The following is a 21,033-nucleotide window of genomic DNA, read 5'->3' on the forward strand; positions in this document are numbered from 1 at the left end:
GTGCTCGGGGAAGCCCAGCGCGGACCAGGGCCTTAGCACTCACCCTCCTTACTGTCTTCTCCCTGCGGCCTGTCACTTCTCCTTGGCGCCCACCGTCCTGCCCCGACCCGCTGGCCCCCTCCCTCTCTCTGTGACTCACGTCCCATGGAGGCCTGAGCAAGAAAAAAAGCTCCATGCCAGCTCCTTGGTCCGCTCTGCTTATAATAACAAAAATGCCTCAGACAGGCTGACTTCTTAACAACAGAAATCGGTATCTCACCGTTCCGGAGGCGCGCCAGAACCACCATCAAACAGGGACACATTCGGGGCCTGGTGACACTGCCTTCCTGGCTCAGAGGTGGCTGCCTTCTGGCTCTGTCCTCACAGTGCAGAGAGGCGACGGAACCCTGTGAGGTCTCTTTTATAGGGCGCGAATCCCTTCTAGGGGAGGAGCTGCCTCCCAAAGGCTCACCCCATCATACCATCACACTGGGGGATTAGGTTTCATCCTATCAGCTGGGGGTGAATACACAATTACACGCTGGGGCAGATGCTTTTACTCTGACTTGTTCCCACCGACTCCCCCATGGAACATGTCCATGGTCACCTGTTTCTCACCACTGCTTTTCTCGTTCTTTTGGATTCCGTGTCTTTTCTTTTACTCGATGCAGCTGAGCAGAGCGGGGGTAGAATGCTCTGGGCCTGTCCGCAAATCCCTCATTAATCACTGACTCCCTTATACATACATATATACATACAGACACAGACATTTCTATCTTAGGTCACACACATGTTGTCTATTCGGTGTGTATATTATACGTAGTGCACAGGTATGAAACGCTGGCCATGTTGATGCATGTTGTATGCATTCCCCAGTGTGCTCTTCCCTGGTTGACCCCGAAAGGCTTCCCTGCAAACTAGACTTTGCTGCGCTCTACAGTCTCTTCTCGACAAGAGTACAGCCTCTTTCCAGCACAATTTCCTTGTGTGTGGAAACTTCTCTTTCCCAGAACTGTTTCTTTTTACCGATCGTTTCTCGTGCTTTCACTTTTGTCCACTGGGAACCTGTTGGCCTCCTGGCCCAGTGAGCCTTACTTGAGTATGAGAGAGAGAGCCAAAACCGGAAGTAATCAAACTGTGTCCACGGGCCTGTGATCTGTCAGACGGCCTTTCTCATTCTGGCCACTGTCCTTCTTTGACATCAATGGAGGTGGAGGTCCAGAAAGATCATGAATCACAGCGGATCCTGTCGATGTGCTTTTCCTTGCAGAACTGGCTTTGGATGCTTCCATGTGCATGAAGAACCCTCCCAAGCTGGAGCGTGATGCTGGTGAGGACTCGAGGGACAGACAGCATGGCTGTCAAATCCATGGCCACATGAAAGCCCTCCGTGTCATGAAACAGAAGATTCCCAAGAGAATACTGCAGTTTGGCCAGTGGAGACTGGCATGCAGATTCCCTGGTCTTCAAGCTTAGGGCCCAGAGGTAATCATGCCTTTGGCGCTTGGGGCATGGACTCCTACTGTTCTCCTGCTGATTAGAGCTCCACCCCTCCAACACCCCCGACCAAACACACACTGTCTCTTCACTTGCTCTCCCTCCTTCGGCCATTCCCACAGCTGGTGCTTCCCCGGTTTCGCATGGGGGCTGCCACCCTGCCGGCCCTTGGTCTCCATCACCGGGATGCAGCTCAACTCTGCTGTGTTCCTGCCGGGGCTGTCCTGGGATTCCCTCTCCCCTCTCTCCACGCCCATGGCGAAGCAGGCCCCACGGCCCTCCTCAGCAGAGCAGCATTATTACACCCATCAAACACTTAGAGCTCTGCCAGAAACCACACGCTTTCTTGGCTTCCTTGCCCTCCTTCCCTGCTTCTCCAATTCCAAGCCTCCTCCTCCCAGGTCCGAGGTCTCAATGAGTCACTGCCACATGCACTCTCCTCTTGGGACGTTCAGGAAATCTGAGCTAGGTGGACACAGAACCCTCACCTGGGACCCAGCTGGTGGGTCAAGCTTCTCCTCAGCCCCTATCATACACGATACAATGAGGAAGGAATATTGCCTGGAAACCCAGTGTCTAAAACATGATCCCTTCCCTGATCGAGGTTGAGGAATTTCAGGTTTCTTGCTTCCTGTGGCAATCAAAACCATGGTTCACAAAGTCACTACGAGGACTTGCCAGCTCCCCGACAGGTCCACGACAGATTGAAAGAAAAGAATCCTATGGTGTCATTATACAACATCTCAGGAAACAATCTCAGGACTCCTTCTCCTATCTATCCATTTGCAAGCCCATCAGAACACCCCTGGAATCCATGAGAGGCTCTACGCTTATGGAAAGTTGGGGAAAGAAGGGATGAGAATCTAGAAAGCAAACATGAATCCTTCTCCATGTGCCCTTTACACTTTGCTGAAGCTTATACCTACTCAGACTATTCCTACAAATGCCCCAAGGTCTATCCTGTGTGAGATAACATTCAGAGACCCTTGTTGTCCCTGAGGGAAAATGAAGTGTCCCTGATAACACCCAGGCTGTCCTTTGTGAATTCCCCTTGGGGTTTCTCCTCCCCGGGCTCTTCCCTCAGCACCTTTGGGCTTGTTCCTGGGAGGCCAAAAGTGACCATCAGTATCTACTGCCTGCCCACACCTGCAGATCAGGGGCTGTCCTCTCCCTCCCCACCACAGGTTTGCACAGGGCCTGAGCCTGGCTTTCAGCCCAGGCTTTTCAGTCACAGGTCACATGGCTTTCGGGGGTCCTTAGCCCCTGGGGCCACAGCTCCTCCTCTGCACAGGGCAGAAAAGAAGTTGGAGATACTCATAGGCCCCTGTGGGCTCTCCCAATCTAGGACTCATTCCAAAGCCTGGCCTCCTTTTCAGAAGACTGGGACAAGGGTGAAAAGGGGATGTGTTTGGCTGCCACGGGTCCCCTGCTTCCTGCAGCAGCCTGTCTCGGAACGCGCGTGGTGCGTGCTAGGTGCCCACCTCCCCGGGAGGCGTCGGCAAGCCATCACTTGGCTTCTGATGGAGGGGCTCAAGGGGGAAGTGGCTGCAGAGGAGGAGGTAGTTGGGATCTGGCAAAAGCTCACAGCAGCTTTGAGCTGGGACATCACTAGCCCCCTGCTGGGGGAGCCCAGGGGCCCCTGCATCCTCCAACACAGGCTGCCTATCGGTTTCGTGAAGGTATGACTTCTGACTTGGGGCTCTCAACTCCCCCTCTGCCTGGGTGCAGCTCCCCCTGCAGCTGCTCCTCTGGAGAGGCCTTCCGCTTGCTCCTGCCCTCTGTCACCTGGCCACCACCCCTCCAGGCTCAGCCACCAGTAGCATCTGACCAAGACTCACATTTGATTTCTCTCACTCTTCCTCTCTCAGATGCCAAAGACTGCAGAAACTAAGAAAAGAGAGGCCTCTGTGAATGAAAACCCCATCCTGAAACTTCATCCTAAAACCCCTTCTTTTTCCACTGGATGAAAGGAAACCTAAAGCAGCACATCAAGTTAAAGCCCAAAGAGAGCACGGGAGAGACACTTTGCTGAGAATCCACATCACAATCCCAAGCCATTCTCGATGATTTTTACTGCAAGAGACCCATTGGAGGAGAGAGTTTCTTGCCCTTCAGCTCCAGTTGTGATAAACCCCTCAGGAGACCAATGCCTGCCTAGATCACACCCCCGTTTCCAGAGACCTTCAGTCTTGCTGCTCTCAATTCCATCCTGCAGAGAACCAGAGTCAGCAGCACCACGGGAAGAGGCCACATGTCACACTGGACATTCTGGGCCACCAACTGGGCTATGCCAGAAGCACACAGCATTGACTACACCGTGTTCTTCCTGGAGACGTTCAGCCTGAATTTGAGCACGAGGGAGTTATCAGACACCTTCAGGATGTGGACCATTGAACCAGATGACCGGTCTGTCTGTCTTCACAAATCCCTGTCACCACAAATAAGAGACAGCAACATGGAGGAGAGATAGGTTGGGTTCCAAAGGATGACAAGAATGTGTTGCTGTATTTTCTTACTCCTTCAGAACCCAAAATATCTCCTCACCGTTAGGTGGCTGTCTCCGGTGGTGGTGACATTTCCTTGTTTGTAGGGGACAGGCCACATGTCTAGCTTAATGGCCTACATTCTGAAGTTGTCTGATCAGTTCCTCCTGATTAAATTCAGCCTGTGCCTTGGGCCAGGACACTCCATGGTTAATGCTGCATGTGTCCCGGCTAGCCTACCCGGAGACCAAGAAGGTCCAGTGTGCCCATCACCACTCCTGTGAGAGCAGCTTTGGTTGCATTGCTATAGAGTACCTATCACATTGATCTGTTCACAGCAAGACACATGCTTTGCTTTCTGAAATTGGGAATCTGGTACGTGGTGGACCCTGAGGATGGGTGACGAGCCTCTCCTCTTAACCACTTTCTCTAACATGTTGCCATCTTTTACTGCTCCCTGTGGTATCTCCTAACCCTATCTCTGTTTGTACATTGGAAGAATTCTGATGTTTGGATATCTATACAATGTGTATTGGACGGCACTGCACTGTGGAAAAGAACATTCTGTCCCCCTTCTATGTCATTAAAGTTTTTGGTTCGGACAACCACTATGAACTTGTGGGTTATTGACATTGGATGCTCTAAGCTCTCCCTATCATGGTGATTTGGAGGATCGGGACACGTGCTCATGGACATGTGCTTGGTTCTCATCGTCACAGTTATACTGAGTCTCCATCACCTTTAGGCTCTACGTACCCTACCGGGAGGACATGTTTCTGTGTTTAGCTCTCTGTGGTATTTCTTTTCTTTTCTGCATGTGCACCTGTGCGCCTATAGGCCTGTCTGCCGTTTAGGAAGGTCGTATACGTAGGGCTGAGCATTACACCGAAAGTCCGTGGACATGTTTGGTTCCCTATGAGCTTGCCAAACTTCTCCCCTTCAGTTTGTCAGTGTGAAGGGATCTCTCGACCTCAAACTTTTGACATTATTGTATTTTCCCTTTCCTTCTGTATCAACCTGACCTGGTATACTACTGTTCCCGCCCAGTGAAACAGATGTTATTTACATCCTATTTTTCCCACCAACTCCACTCCCAGAGTTGTGTCGTACAAATGCCAGTAAGTCTATTCAACAGTGACCAGCTGTTTGAAAGTCAAAGCCTCCTCTGTCATCTCTCATCCGGGGAAGTTCACTTCAAAGGACTCCTAGGGAGGGAATGAGGACTCCGTGAGGGTTGCATATTCAATACTCTTTCTCTACTGCCTGTATACGAGGACATCCTCACTGAATAGAAAGTACTTGCACCACCAGTTTTACGGAGTGTTGAAAGTAAGAGTGCCATACCAGGGAAATACAAACCACACCACGGTGAGATACCACCTCACATCAGTCAGAATGCCTACAGGTAACAACTCAGGAAACAACAGATTGTGGCAAGAGTACAGCGAAAGGGGAACCCTCTGACACTCTCGGTGCCCATGCAAACTGGTGCAGCCACTCTAGAAAACAGTACGGAGGTTCCTCAAGAACTTAACATCCCTGACTCCTAGATGACCCCTCTATGTGTACGTTGCTTTCCTTGCTCTTCTGATTATGTCATAGGGACCACGTTTCACTGGCATCGAGTCCCACATCAGACTCCCTGCTCAGTGGGGAGCTTGCTACCCCTTCTTCGACTCCTCCCCATTTATACTCTCTATCTCAAAGAAGCAGGTAAAATCTTAAACAAACAAACAAAAAACAAGCAACAGAAAGAACCAATGAGATATGCACTCACCCCCGTCAGAATGGCTAAAACCCAAAACATAAGAAACAACAAGTGTGGGCAAGGCTGCGGAGAAAAGGGAACCCTCTTGCCCTAGTGCTGGGCACACAAACCGGGGGAGCCATTGTGGACGATGGTATGGAGGTTCCTCAAGAACGTAACAACAGAACCCCCCTACGATCCAACAGTCCTACTACGGGATATTTACTCTCAGAAATACATAAGCACTAGTAAGCACGAATACATGCATAACCAAATTCTGGAAAGAGCTCAGATGTCCGTCCATAGATGACCGGTGAAGACAATGCGGTATATTTATACCACGGAATATTACTCAGCCATAGAAAAGAATAAAATCTTGCCATTTGAAATGAGACAGGGGCATCTAGAGTATATTGTACTAAGTCAATTAAGTCTGTCCGAGATAGCTCAATACCAAAGGATTCCACTCGTATGTGGAACGTAAGAAACAAAATATATAAGCAGAGCAAAAGAAAAGGGCGCCAGACAAACCAAGAAACAGACTCTTAACTAGAGAGAACAAAGTGGTGGTAGCCAGAGGGGAGGGGGACCAGGGAATCGGGGAATGCAGAGGGCGTCAACAAGTGCACTTGTGCGAATGAGCACTGAGCAATGTATGGAAATGTTCAATCACCGCATTCTACTCTTGAAACTTATGTTAACACTGTAAGATAACTATACTGAAATTCAAGTTTTAGAAAGGTAAAAACAAGTTTCAGAAGATGGAGCACTGCTTGATAGATTCCTTTGACTTGACCTCGTGCCATTCACCTGGCGGCCTCTTTCTAATCAAACATGGAAACTGCGCGAAGATTAAATGGGGTCAGGTGGGCCAGGTCTCCTTCCATTGCAGAGTCCTCCTCCTTTACTCCTCTGGCGGAGAGACTCGACAGAAAAGATCCGTGTTCTGCTATTCCCACTTTGCTGTTTTAGAGGAACGTTATACGACTCAGTGTTCCCTACTCATATACTCATCACTGTATCAGAACAGCCTCGGAGAGTTAGTACAAATGCAACCTCGTCCTTTTGGTTTCTAGCAATTCTGATTCAGTGGGCTGACGTGGGGTCTGGAATCTTCTTATTAAAGTCCGGTGTTTAGTCAGTTTGGAAACTCCCTGAGATCATGGACGTCCCTTAGAGTTCTTGAGACGCATGATTTCCTACATATTAGCACTTCTAGTCTTCACAGTCCACTTGTTCATGGGAGCTTTCCTTTTTCCTGGTTCACAAATGAAGAAACAAAGGCACACGGAGGACCCAGTTCCCCTGTGACTGGCCCCGGAACCCCTTGTTATGGGGGCTGGAGGCAGGTCTCAGGGAGAGTCCTCTTCTACGCCAAACCCCACGCCCCCATTTGCCAATTCGTGCCTATACCTTTCTGCAAAGGTGCTTCCTTTACCTAGACCTCATTCCTGCCCGAAACCTCCGGGAAAAATTCCATCACAACGGGCTAAGAGCATCATGTTGTCAACACTGGCTACTGACGTGAGACCCTGTGCTTGAAAATTATACTTTGGGGCACCTGGGTGGCTCAGGCAGTTGGGTATCTGACGTGGCCTCTGGTCATGAGCCCAGGGTCCTGGGATCGAGTCACATATCGGGCTCCCCGCTCAGGGGGGAAGCCTGCTTCTCCCTCTGCCTGCATCTCTCCCTGCCTGTGATTGCTTGCTCTCTCTCTTTATCTCCAACAAATAAATAATAAAATCTTTAACAAAAAAAACATTTACTTTTACTTCTTCAACTACCATCGATATATAGTGCTAAGTAGGTTTTAATGTTAACATAGTATTAAGTAGATGTTCATTCATTCCAGTTACTTTTAGTAAAAGTCTTTGGTTATCCTCGTCAAGTGTACCAATGACTTTATTTTAAAAAAATCAAAAGGTTCTGCACAGCAAAGGAAACAGTCAAAACATCAAAGAGGCAACCCACGGAATGGGAGACGATATTTGCAAATGACAGTACAGACAAAAGGTTGATATCTAGGATCTATAATGAACTCCTCAAACTCAACACACACGAAACAGGCAAACATATCAAAAAATGGGCAGAAGATATGAACAGACACTTCTCCAATCAAGACATACAAATGGCTATCAGACTCATGAAAAAATGTTCATCATCACTAGCCCTCGGGGAGATTCAAGTTAAAACCACATTGAGATATCACCTTACACCAGTTAGAATGGCCAAAATTAACAAAACAGGAAACAACATGTGTTGGAGGGGATGTGGAGAAAGGGGAACCCTCTTCCACTGTTGGTGGGAATGCAAGTTGGTGCAGCCTCCTTGGAGAACAGTGTGGAGATTCCTCAAGAAATTAAAAATAGAACTTCCCTATGACCCTGCCATTGCAGTCCTGGGTATTTACCCCAAAGATACAGATGTCGTGAAAAGAAGGGCCATCTGTACCACAATGTTTATAGCAGCAATGGCCACGGTCGCCAAACTATGGAAAGAACCAAGATGCCCTCCGGCGGACGAATGTATAAGGCAGATGGGGTCCATATAAACTATGGAGTATTATGCCGCCGTCAGAAAGGATGAATACCCAACTTTTGTAGCAACATGGACGGGACTGGAAGAGATTATGCTGAGTGAAATAAGGCAAGCAGAGAGAGTCAATTATCATATGGTTTCACTTATTTGTGGAGCATAACAAATATCATGGAGGACAAGGGGTGTTAGAGAGGAGAAGGGAGTTGGGCTAAACTGGAAGGGGAGGTGAATCATGAGAGACTATGGACTCTGAAAAACAATCTGAGGGGTTTGAAGTGGCGGGGGCGTGGGGGTACCAGGTGGTGGGTATTATAGAGGGCACGGATTGCATGGAGCACTGGGTGTGGTGAAAAAATAATGAATACTGTTTTTCTGAAAATAAATAAATAATTTTAAAAAAAATCAAACAAACACCCAGGGTTCCTGGGTGGCTCAATAGGTGCAGCAAGCGACCTTTGTCTGCAGAGTTGTGGGTTTGCACCCCATGTTGGATGTAGAGATGACTTAGAAATAATCCAAAAAAAAGTTTAAACATTGTATATGTGTATGGGGAAATTTTGTACTCAATAGTCCCTCTTGTTCCTATATATATATACATTGTGATTCCTTATACCATAACGTAGTGCTTTAATGACCATAGCTTCATGATGAGCTTTGACATGGAGTGGATTTCTCCAGTTTAAGGCTTCATGGCCATCTTGCTAGTCTCAGTACCTCGATGTGCATATACATTTTTAGAAATAGCTTGCACATTTGCCCCCAATGTGTCTTCTCCCATGTGAGTCCGAATGAAACTCATTTGGTATTCCAATCACCTGGAGTCTCCTAATCTATGCATGGGATAGATGTCTTTCTATTCATTTAGATTGCCTTTAATTTACCCCAGCAATCGTTTCCAGGCCTCTCTGTTGTTTTTAGTTACTTGATCTACAATATGGCCACTATGCACATTTCTGGAAGCCTTCAATTACATTATTTGTCAGAGAGAGACACAGTGACAGAGGGAACACAAGCCCGGCCAGTGGGTGAGGGGGAAGCAGGCTCCCCACTGAGGAGGGAGCCCGAGGTGGGGTTCCATCCCAGGAACCTGGGATCAAGACCTGAACTGAAGGCAGAGGCTCAACGACTGAGCCACCCGGGCGCCCCTATTTACAGGATTTTTATATGGAGAGAGAATACTGAAGTCTGGAAAGCACGGAAGTTCTCAGACACAAAGGCACAACATCACTGATTGTTAGGACAAGCACACCCCTATTAGACTTTGTGAACTTGCCTCGATTTCTCCAGCTGGCCAGGTCAGAGGCGGGAGGTACTGATACCAGCAGTTTCCTCCGGAGACCTGGGAAGTGTCGGCTGCTTTGGGCCACCTTGGAACCCAGGTGTTGGCAGGCAGTATCCCAAGGAGCGGAAATCTGGTCCCAGTCTAGGGTCCCGGGGCCAAGGTAGGTCAAAAACACCGTGAGAGACTGGAACAACCACTGACATCATGCCCCAGACAGCACTGGCCACTTCCTCCCAGGAACTCACCCCACCCCCGCTTCTCATCACTTCTGCTTACTCGACAGAAAGCCCTGTGACAGTTGCAATGATGTTGTATTGACCTCTGTATTCACGGCTCCAAGGACCAAGCCAAGCACTGCGGAAGCTCTCAGAAAGATCCCTTCCCCGATCCAACAGAAGTGGTCGAAAATCTCGAATCTCAACTGCAGTCCTAGACCGAATGTCCTGCAGGAATGCTCTCTGCTTTCTCCCAGAAGGCAACAAATCCCCTTCCTTAAAGAGGAGCCGCAACACGCTCGATGTCCCGTGACATGCCCTTGCGGTGCGCTCTGATGAAGAAGGGACTGCCCTCTTGGAGTCTTCTCAAAGGCCCACCCTGTCATTAGGATTCGAGTGCTTGGCCTACCCCTGCGCCCTTTTGCTGAGCAGGGAGCCCCCTGTCCCGCCCCCTCACCATGAGACTTGATCCCGGGGACCTGGGATTAGGACATGAGCAGAAGGCAGACTCTCAAGGAACTGAGACACCCACATGCTACAAGATCTTGTTTGCATTCTCCCACTCACTGCTTGACCTCCCCAGTGAAATCCTCTTGATGTCAGAATTCCACGCTCTTAACACTAAGGACTAAGACTAAGGAAAAATGAGACCCTGAACATATATACAGACAAAATATATAGTGCATAAAGCCCTTTACCACAATACATTCCAAAGAATATTATTGGTATCACTGTCTCAGAGGCAAGAGCCCCCTACTGTGGTCGTTTCTGACCTTACAACAATAGTCTGCAGGAAAGGTGGACCTCTGCAACTCTAATTCAAATGCCCCTGATCCCCCTAGGCCCACACTTACCTGGAAACATCCACCGTAAGGGCGGCTCCAAGGGTGAAGCTCGTGGGCACCTCCTCCTCCTCTGGGAACTGGTACAGTTCTCCAGCAGTACAAGCGAATCCCGATCCATCCTGTGGGGCCCCGCCCCAGGGGCACGGGCTCACTGTGGACTGTGTGACTCTCCGAGTCATCCCCCTCAGCTCATGCTGCCTCATGCATTCCTCGGTTTCCCTTCAGTTTTCTGGACTCCGCCTGGGCTTATTCTTCCCTCCTCGGGCAACCACCTGCACCACCATGGCCTTGTTCTTCTTTGCGATATTCTCGTCTTCCAGACTTGCTGATATCCTGTCTTCCAGCTCCTCTCTCCATTCTCTGTCTTCAGTGTGGACTCAGCCCAGGCTCCTGTGGGAGACACACAGAGAAGGGACCAAGTCAGGTCCCGGCTCCAGTCCCCAGGACTCCATAACAGGCACCTCAGTCCCTCGTGCACGTGCAGACACTGGAGCAGGAAGGGACTTGGGAGAATTTGAATATCAACTGTAATTTACACATGGGGAAACTGAGGCCCACAGAAATTAGGAGAATTTCCCCCACCAGCTGACAGCAGCAGAGCCCCCAGCCAGGCCTTGGCTGCAAACTCCCCTGTCCAGGCTCCTCACTCCCCCTCCAGAAACCCACCTCTGAATATCAGGGGACACTGGTCAATCGAGATTCCACCCTGAAAACAAAAATGGCCAGAAGCAATTTCCCCTGGAATATGCTTTTGTCACAATTCTACACCCCTACAGGTTATACTCAGTTGGCTTACAATCCGGGTGATCTACAGTAAGTACACCCTCAAGATGGGAGAGCAGGAAGGCCTCGAGATGGCAAATGCATCGGGCTGAGCAGTGTCTTTTCTTTTCCTGTCTCACAGAGTATGGGTCATAGCTAAGGTGGTCTCAGCTGACGTTGTCTCCAGTCATCTAAGGAACTCAACCTACTGGTCAGTAAGGGCAGGCCGGGCCCTAACCCAGTTCTTCCTGGACCTGTCATTGCAATCTGACCCCACTGGGGGACTGAAACCACCATGTAAATATAACGAAGCCATAGGTGATTGGAGGACCCAGGCTGGACAGGAGAGCACATGCCTGTGCCTGCCGTTCTTGACCCGATAGCCCCGGAGGGGTGGGAATCCATGAAAGCGCTGTGTACCACCATCCGGGCCTCTGGCTCTTATCAACCTTCCTCCCCTGTCGATTTCACACCTGGGACAACCCATGCAGGAACAAGTCCCTTTGAGCCATTGTGAATCGAGAAACTGAGACACAGGAATCTCAAGACACAGCCAAAGTCATACTTTCCCATCAGGTTTGCAGCTACAGCTACAACTGTTAAGATCCGAGCTCTCTCTTTTTTTCTTCTGCTTTAGGGATTTCTAGAGACAACGAACAAGGCCAGCCTCTCACCCCGCAACGGACACTCCCAGCCTGTATTTTCTGTATTTTCTCATGCTTGTAAGTAAATAATCATGCTTGCAGAATATCAACCTCCGACAAAGCTGCTTGGAGACCTTGATAAAACAAGACAAAACAAGGCCATCTGACAATATTGCTCAGGACAGACAAAAACAAGGTCACAACGCAACCCACAAACCAAACACCGTCTCTCTTCCTAGGAAAATGACTATGACGTCTTAACTACAATCATAGAATTGCCAGTGCTAATAATGTTCAGTAGAGATCAAACCCCGCCTCTTTTCCAGGCTCCCCCCACATCACCTCCCCAAACTCCAGATCCTAGGAAACGGCCTCTGAGTGTGTACACATTGGGTGTGTCACTTTCTGTCCGCAAGGAATAAAAAAGCTAGCGAGGTCAATGAGAAATGTGTTCCTGAAAATTCAACAGAAAGGAATGAACACCCACGTCCCAGGAATGAACAGCTCTCAAAACCCAGCATCAGCAATAAAGGTGATACTGTCTATGGGATGCCCAGGCTCTGGAAACACAGAAGTTGTTTTAATCCTAAAACAGAAACAAATTAAAATTGAAATAAAATAAAAGTAATAAAATTGAGATAAAATAAAATAAATAATATAATATACATTTAAATAAAATGAAATAATAAAAAGACCCTTTCTACCCATGCCATTAGTAACGAACATGAACCTCGGTGTTCAGGCAGATTTCCCCAGCCCTGGCTGACACAGAGACTGCTCTGGATCTCAGGGTTGAGAGCTGGAGCCACACGTTGGGTACAGAGATCACTTCAACGTAAAATCTTGACAAAATGTTTAAAAATATGCAGCCCCTGCAGGCTGATCCAGTTAAGCCTCCTACTCATGGTTCTGTTCAGGTCATGATCTCGGGGTCCCCACAGGGCCCAGTGAAAGGACCTCTTCAGATTCTCTCCCTTGCCCTTGCCCTTGGCCTATGCCCGCTGTTTGCAGGCTTGCTCTGGGGCTCCGTCTCGCTCTCTGCCTCAAGTAAATGAAGAAAATCTTTTAAACATGACAGAAGAATAAAAACAAAATAGCCACTGAGGATAAGTTAGGAAAGAAGCTAGCTAAGAGAGAACGTGTAGCACAGTATAGCTTAAGAAGGCCTGGGATTAGCTCCCAGCTGGGCCGAGAGCTCCAGCCCTCCCCATAAAAGAAGAGTGAGCTCTCTGATGACCCAACCAGAGGCAGGCACTGGTGCTCTCTGCCGTCTCTAGCCCCAAGCTGCCACGCTGGACTCCTCCTCCTTGTCTAAGTGCATCAGCTCAGCAGACACTGAGCTCAAAAATCAAATCAGGCAAACGACAGCCACGTGCTATCATAGAACCGGGAGCTTGAGTGGGCGGCAAGAGGACAGGCTGCAGAAGGAAACGCTATATTTGCTTCAGGGATCAGTCAGTCTCAAGAGCTCACCACCCCGCCCTATTGAACTGTATGGGGCCCCCACTGCATTCCTCAGGAATCGGGGCCAAAGGCCGAGCTCCCAGGGTTCATGGCGCCTGGCGCCGCCAAGGCATCCAGGACTCCGCGGGCTCATGGGGTCTCCTTTCAGGCCCTCCCTTCGCTCCCTCCCTCTTCCCATGACCCCGTGGGATGCTGGTCCCCACGCCGTCCCCCTGCTGAGCGGGACACCTGCATCCCATCTCTTGTGCCGCTGCAAACCGTCTTCCTCACACCTGGACCTACCACACACACCTTCGGGCGCTATCTGTCTTCTCCATTTGTTCTCTTACAATTTGGGCTCTGATTCCCAGCTTCTACCCTTCACGTTATTCCACCAGGCTTTCGGTCGTTGTTCTTCTTCCTACTATTACAGCTTTCATTTTCTAGAGCTAGTTTTCCACGCCCCGCTCCCAGTGAGGCCTCAGAAGCCACAGGAGGCCCAAACCTTGGCGGCTGTCCACATCACTTCCGGCCTGGCCGCCGGCTGGCTATTGGCCAGGAGGGTGCGATGGGCGGGGCAAGCTGTGGGCCTGGAGGAGGGCTTGGAGAAGGGAAAAGGTAACAAGGGAGGGCTCCGCCTATTGCACCTGTCTGGTCGGTTGCTTGCATGCTTTACCAAGTAGAAGCATTACTTTTATTAGTTATAGTGAAGGGTGGCAAAATTCTCATAACCTCGTATTTACCATTGCAAATATTTTTCCCAGATTTTTTCAGGTATAATAAGCACATAAAACTACATATATTGAAAGTGTACAATCTGATGACTTATAGTACATATTCCTTATAAAATGATTACTGCAAGCAAATTAATGAGCACATCACCTCACAATCACCTGAAAATTTTTCTTTCTTCCCTTCTTTTTTTTTTTTTTTTTTTGGTAAGCAAGCTTAAGATCTATTTCCTTAGCAAGTTTCGAGAGCATAATACAGTATTATAACTACAGTCACCATGCTATACCTTAGACCCTCATAACTTATTCATCTTATAACTGAATGTTCTTCTCCTTACACCAATATCTCTCCATGTGCCCCACGTCCCAGCCACTGGTAACCATCATCCTACTATTTGTTTCTGTGAGTTGACTTCTTTATTTTTATTAAGTCCATGGATAGATGATAGCACTCAGTATTTGTCTTTCTCTTTCTGACTTTTTTCACTGAATATAATGTCCTGCAGTTACATCCATGTTGACACAAATAGCAGAATTTCCTTCTTTTCCATAACCAAATAACATTCACATTTTCTCTAACATTAACGTATAATGCACATACAATCTTATATTAGTTTCAGGTGTACGGCACAGTTATTTGACAATTACATACACTACTCAGTATTACACAGTAAGTGTAATCATCATCTCTCACTATACCGTGGTATTACAATATCATTGACTATATTCTTTTCGCTAGACTTTTCATGTCCATGACCCACATAATCTTCACCCATGCAACACTTAGGTTGTTTCAGTGTCTTGGCAACAGTGCACAACGCTGAAGTGAACATGGGGTGCAGATGTCTCTTTGAAATCCTGTTTCATTTCCTTTCGATATACACCCCAAACTGGGATTGCTGCATCACAGGGTAATTATAGTTTCATTCTTTTTTGAGAAAAAAAAAATGGCTGTATCAGTTTACCTTTCTACCAGTGCACAAGGGTTCCATGGTCCCCATAACCTTGCCAACACTGGTTTTCTTTTTTCTCTCCTATAGTAGCAATATTAACTGTGACATAATAATATTTCACTGTGGTTTTGACTTGCATTTCCATGATCGTGTGGAAAGATATCCATTCAGGTCCTTTATCCATTTTTAATATTTATTTTTTATTTTTTATTTTTTTTTAACATACAATGTACTATTAGTCCCAGAGATACAGGTCTCTGATCGCCAGGTTTACAGACTTCACAGCACTCACTATGGCACATGCCCTCCCCTATGTCCATCACCCAACCACCCTCTCCCTGCAACCCTCATCCCTGCAACCCTCAGTTTCTTTTGTGAGATTAAGAGTCTCTTATGGTTGGACTCCCTCCTGATCCCATCTTGTTTCATTCTTTCCTTCCCTACTCCCCAAACCCACCCACACTGCCTCTCAAGAACCTTCTATCAGGGAGATCATATAATAACTGTCGTTCTCTGACTGACTTATTTTGCTCAAAATAATACCGTCTAGTTCCATCCATGTCCTGGCAAATGGCAAGATTTCATTTCTTTTGATGGCTGCATAGTATTCCATGGTGCGGGTATGTGTATGTGTGTGTGTGTGTGTGTGTGTGTGTGTGTGTGTGTGTGTATCTGTGTGTGTGTGTATACACAAATATACATACAAATACCAACTCTTCCTCTTCCATTCATCTGTTGATGGGCATCAAGGTTCTTTCCTAGTTTCACTATTGTGAGGACTGCTGCTATAAACATTCAGGTGCACATGCCCCTTGAGATCACGACATTTTTATCTTTAGGGTGAATACCCAGGAGTGTGATTGCTAGGTCACAGGGTAGCTCTATTTTCAACTTTTTGAAGAACCTTCATGCTGTTTTCCAGAGTGGCTGCACCAGATTGCATTCTCACCAAACCCGTGGGAGAGTGCCCCGTTCTCCACATCCTGGCCAGCATCCATCATTTCCTGACTTGTTTCTTTTTTAGCCATTCTGACTGGTGTGAGGTGGATCACATTCTGGCTTGGATTTGAGTTTCCCTGATGCTGAGTGACGTGGAGCCCTTAAGCATGTGCCTGATGGCCATCTGGATGTCCGCTTTGAGAAAAGTCTGTTCACATCCTCTGCCCATTCCTTGATGGGATTATTTGTCCTTTGGCTGTTGAGTTTGATAAGTTCTTTCTAGATTATGGATACTAGCCCTTCATCGGATATATCGTTTGAAAGTATCTTCTCCCAGATTCTCACCCTGAATAGATTTCTTTCCCTGGCCAACCCCGCTGAAGGGAAATCATAACACCTAAAAGGAACACAGTTTCTCCTCTCTTCACCAAGTTGTCTAGGGGGAGTTTTTAGGCACAGCGGATAGATCAGCAGGAATTCAAGTATTTCCTGACAAAGGGTACACCGGTTTCTCCCAGCATTGCTCTTTCATCAGGGCCAGATTTCTGACAGAGAGCTATGCATATTGTTAGAGGAAATAGCATGCTCCTTTCTACAACCCACCCACTTATGAGCATGCTTTCTTGTTGCTGGATCCCCATCCCCCCATTTCCCCTTCTTACCTACTGGAACAACATGCTTCCCCCAGAGACACACCCAGCTCAGAGGGACCGCTTAACCTGTGGGCTGGGGCGGGGGAGAGCCTACACCAAGAACACACATACCCAGAAAGGGACTGCATTCACAGTCAGCCATGATGTGGCTACGTACAGTCTGAAGACCGCCTAGAGCACCATGAGGATATAGTACCGCCCAATTAAGGCTTGTGGGCTTTGTACACCTTTTCTGATATGAACTTCTTACACATATGTTTAGATTCATGCCTGGCCTCAGACAAAATGGAAGAAAAACCATATGAAGAGGAAAAGATATTACGGTGCTCAATTACACTGAGTTGTGTAATCGCAGTCTCCATTAACCCCTCCTACCCTTGGGCATAGCCCACGAAACTGTTCAGTAGCGTTTCCACATGGCCTCACATAGAGTCTAAGGATACAGTAACTTGAACTGTTACCCCAACGATACACTTTTTTCTCCCCATCCTCTACTGAATGCAAGGTCTTTTGAGTGCCCCTTCCCATTTTCAGAGAGAGACTGCCGTAAGGGAGGAGAGTAATGTGGTCTTCCAGGGAATATTCTCCTTCTTGGTCTACTTCTGTACTTAGTGTGCCACCTTTGGTTGGCCAGGGGACTTCTGACCACACACAGGAACCCCAACAAATGCCCAAAGTATAGGCCGTCTGGGTTGATCTTGGGAAGTGTCAGCCAACATTTAGAATTCTCTCAGGGCTCAGAATGGCTCTTGATCTGCAAGGACCAAGATCATTCCCCTATCCATTCCTGAGGGAGGAACTCCAGATTCCTGATCCAGCACCTTCTGATTTCCAAGGCAACACGCAGACACACGCACAAGCACACACACAACCTCCACTATTTTCTTTTTACTCTTCTTTTTTTAAAAGATTTTATTTGTTTATTTGAGAGACAGAGATCACAAGTAGGCAGAGAGGCAGGCAGAGAGAGAGAGAGAGAGAGAGAGAGGAGGAAGTAGGCTCCCTGCCGAGCACAGAGCCTGATGTGGTACTCGATCCCAGGACCCGGACATCATGACCTGAGCCGAAGGCAGAGGCTTAACCCACTGAGCCACCCAGATGCCCATCCACTATTTTCTTGTTGGCAAAAACGTTTAGAAGTCTGGGACAGGCAGCTGATTTAGATTCAAGCAAGCATGGGAGAAACAGCGAGAGGGCAAGTCTTGGAACAGCACTGAGCTCCCCACCCAGAAGAGCTCCACAGCCTCAGCCTGGGATGCTGGTGGCAGGGAGAGGCATGTCCTTGGAATGCTGACAAGGAGCAGGAGGATGGGGGGGATGAGTTGGCAACATGGAGTGTGGAAGGCAAGAGAGAAGAGAAGTTGGGAAAGTGAGAGGGAGAGATGGCCTCTGGCCTCTTGCTTGGGGCAGCTCCAAAGCCCTGAGCATTCTGTACAGGGGCCTCTGGGGACACTGCGTTCCATCCAGTAGGAGTCGGTGTGCAAAGAGCAAGGGCTCCCGCTACTCTTTCTATCCCTATGAGTGCTGATCCAAGACTCCAGGCCTGAGGGGACCTCGCATCTGTCGCTGCTCTTCCCTGCGGGCAAAATGCAGGCGTGTCCCCAGGCAGAGGGACAGAATTCTAGACTCGGCCAGAAAATCTTTCAAAATGGAAAGTGAGAAAAAAGACTTGTGGGAAGGAAGGAACAAAACCACAGTTGACCTTTTACACCGCAGGTTGGAACCGCAAGTACAGGTGCACGTACAGGTGCATTTTTTTTCAACTAAGCATACTACTCTAAAAATGTGTTCTCTTCCTTATGATTGTCCTTATAACATTTCTTTCCTCTTGCTTACTTTGTTTGATGGATACAGTCTAGAGTCCACAGACTTGCACAAGAGCACGTAATCATCTCCTTACGTCTTCAGTAAGGTAGTAAGAGGTGACTCTTACTACCTCAGTCATGGCATGTCAAAACTTAAACACAGAGCTTTTCTCTTTGAGGGTCAGCACCCTTAACCCTGCAATTCTTCAAGGGTCAACCTGCATCTCTACTTACAAAGGACATGCTTAAATACAGAAAATTTTCAAAGCATCCACACACAAGCATATTAGAGTCCATACACACATTCCATAAGGTTGCAGGGTAGCAGCTATACAAAAACCACTTGTGTTTCTATGCACAACCACGGAACAAACTGAGCAGGAAATTAAGAAAGCAATGCCACTTACAGTAGCACCAAAAACAGTAAAATATTCAGGCATCAGTTCATTGTAGGAGAAGTAAGACTTGTTTGCTGAAAAGTATAAAACACTGCTGTAGGCCAGTAAAGACCTCATGGGAAAAGCCCCTGTGTGCATGTATGGATGATTTACTGTAGTTCCTACTGCAATACTACAGAGAGACCTACAGAGTCAATACGGTCCTATCAATAGTCTTACTCTGCATCTTCTAATGCTGTCAATCGCTTGCAGTACACTGCCTTTCACACATCGTCGTTTTCCTCTCTTAAAGATACATAGGGCCTTGTTCATATTTTCCATTGATCTATTTTTCATTTTCAAGTGATGGAAAACTATTAAAATAAATGGTTTCATCTCCTTATCTGGTGGTTCTCACATCTGTGCGCGCTCTGCCTTATTTTCAGGTGACAGATCTGTCTGCTGATTAGGAGTCCTTTCTCCTGTGAGAGCACCAGACCCTGTTCCCTCTGCTGCTTTCCAAGAAGTGCCCCCGAGTTGCAGACCCTGCCTGTGGAAATTGTACCAAACAAGATACTGAGTTACGAAAGATGAGGTTTGGGATTTAGTAAGAGCTGAGGGGGTGCCTGTGCGGCTCAGTCAGTTAAGCGTCTGGCCTCAGCTGACATCATGACCCCTGGGTCCTGGGATCGAGCCCTGCATTGTGCTCCCTGCTCAGCACGGAGCCTGCTTCTCCCTCTCCCTTGCTGCTCCCCTCCTTCAATTCTCTCTCTCTCTGTCACTGTCAACTACATAAATCAAAACTTAAAGAAGAGATTGAGAGCTCTTATGCTCCTGAACCTCCAGGGAATTGATGGCAAGGTCCACAAAGGAGCAGGCCAATATGCCTTGGGGCTTTTCCAGTTGCAAAGAGGCACATGCAAAGGCATGAAACATGGTTTTGGAAGCTACCTCAGCAACAGATTTGGCCATCACGGCCCCAAAATCCATGATCCACCAGTCACTCTGTGCACACATTATCCTGCGTTAACTGTGGCCGATGCAAATTACTGCAAGAACTTCAGAGCATTCCATAAGAACACATCCAACAAATATGGGAATGACATAAAGGGGTGTATTCCTAAACCGGTCCCCCAAATCATAAATCATACGCAATATCAAGTTTACTCACATTTTCAAGGGTCAAATTCTGAGGTACCAGCAAAGCACCTGAGATCCCGGCAACACTAACTGCAGGAACCTGCTTCCCACAGGATGACACGCTCTGACCCAGACAAGAATGTATTATCTCTGAGTTTTCTTCTTTTAACTTTTGTTTATGTATTTGACAGAAAAAGACACACAGCGAGAGAGGGAACACAAGCAGGAGGCATGGCAGAAGGACAAGCAGGCATTCCACTAAGCAGGGAGGCTGATGTGGGGCTCGATCCCAGGACCCTGAGATCCTGACCTGAACCAAAAGCAGACACTTAACCACTGAGCCACCCAGGTGCACACCATGGAGCTCTTTGGGGGTGATTTCCCATGGCCATGCTTGCACAGCTGATGTGACCACTTCTAGGAAATGCGGCCGTATTAATCAATGGATTCTAAATTTGGTTCCTTAAATAGTTCTACACACATCAGATACACCCTCTTGAGTGCATGCAAGAGAGGGGCCTTCCCAGGGCTCACTAGCTTCCGGGTTGTCCAAACAGGATCTTCACTAGATGTTCACAAGGAAAACTGACCTGGGTACTTCCTCTTTCTTCTTTCTCTCTTTCTTTCTCTTTCTCTCTCTCTCTCTTTCTGTCCTTTTCTTTCTGTTTCTCCCTTCCACCATACTTCCCCTCTCCCTTCCTCCTTCCTTCCATTCTTAGCTTTTCATTTTCTCTCTTCCTCCCTCTCTCCCTTCTCTTTCTCCCTTTCTTTTTTTCCTTCCATCCTCCCTTCCCTCCTTCCTTCCTTCTTCCTTTCCTTCTCTTACTCTTTCTTTCTATCTGCCTTCTTTCTCCCTCTCCCAATGCCCAGCAACCTTCTTATACACTATAAGCAAAGAAAGAAAGAGAAAAAGAAAGAAAGAAAGAAAGAAAGAAAGAGAAAAAGAAAGAAAGAAAGAAAGGAGGAAAGAAGATCTTAAAAAAGAAGACATAAAAATCAA

This window comes from Mustela nivalis (assembly GCF_964662115.1).
Source record: "Mustela nivalis genome assembly, chromosome: 10".
In the NCBI taxonomy this organism is placed as follows: domain Eukaryota; kingdom Metazoa; phylum Chordata; class Mammalia; order Carnivora; family Mustelidae; genus Mustela; species Mustela nivalis.